Raw genomic sequence first — 281 nt, 5'->3', positions numbered from 1 at the left:
AATTAAAATATTAAAAAATTAAAAATTAATAAAATATTAATTGAAATGTGTATGCATTACATGAAAAATCTAATTGCTTCTAGCATAATTTATTAAATTGTGCTAAAATTTACAAGGGTTCAATTAAAAAATATCTTAATTCTAAATGATATAATAGAAAATATATAATAGTGCAGTTATAAGCACTTATCTGAAAAAATTTAAAGGAGTGAATTTAAAGAAGGAATTAGCCAAAGAAAATATATGCACAACCCATGGACACAGACAACAGTATGGTGATA

General features: G+C 22.1%; 1 protein-coding gene across 1 annotated transcript in view; it reads left to right on the top strand.

The window, feature by feature from the left end:
* The window catches only part of SYNE2 (spectrin repeat containing, nuclear envelope 2), a 269,558-nt gene that overhangs the window by 72,110 nt on the left and 197,167 nt on the right, over positions 1-281 (top strand). The gene's annotated exons all lie outside the window — the stretch shown is intronic.

This window comes from Myotis brandtii, unplaced genomic scaffold, assembly GCF_000412655.1.
Source record: "Myotis brandtii unplaced genomic scaffold, ASM41265v1 scaffold423, whole genome shotgun sequence".
Lineage (NCBI taxonomy): Eukaryota > Metazoa > Chordata > Mammalia > Chiroptera > Vespertilionidae > Myotis > Myotis brandtii.
This window is presented reverse-complemented; position numbering and strand designations above follow the sequence as displayed.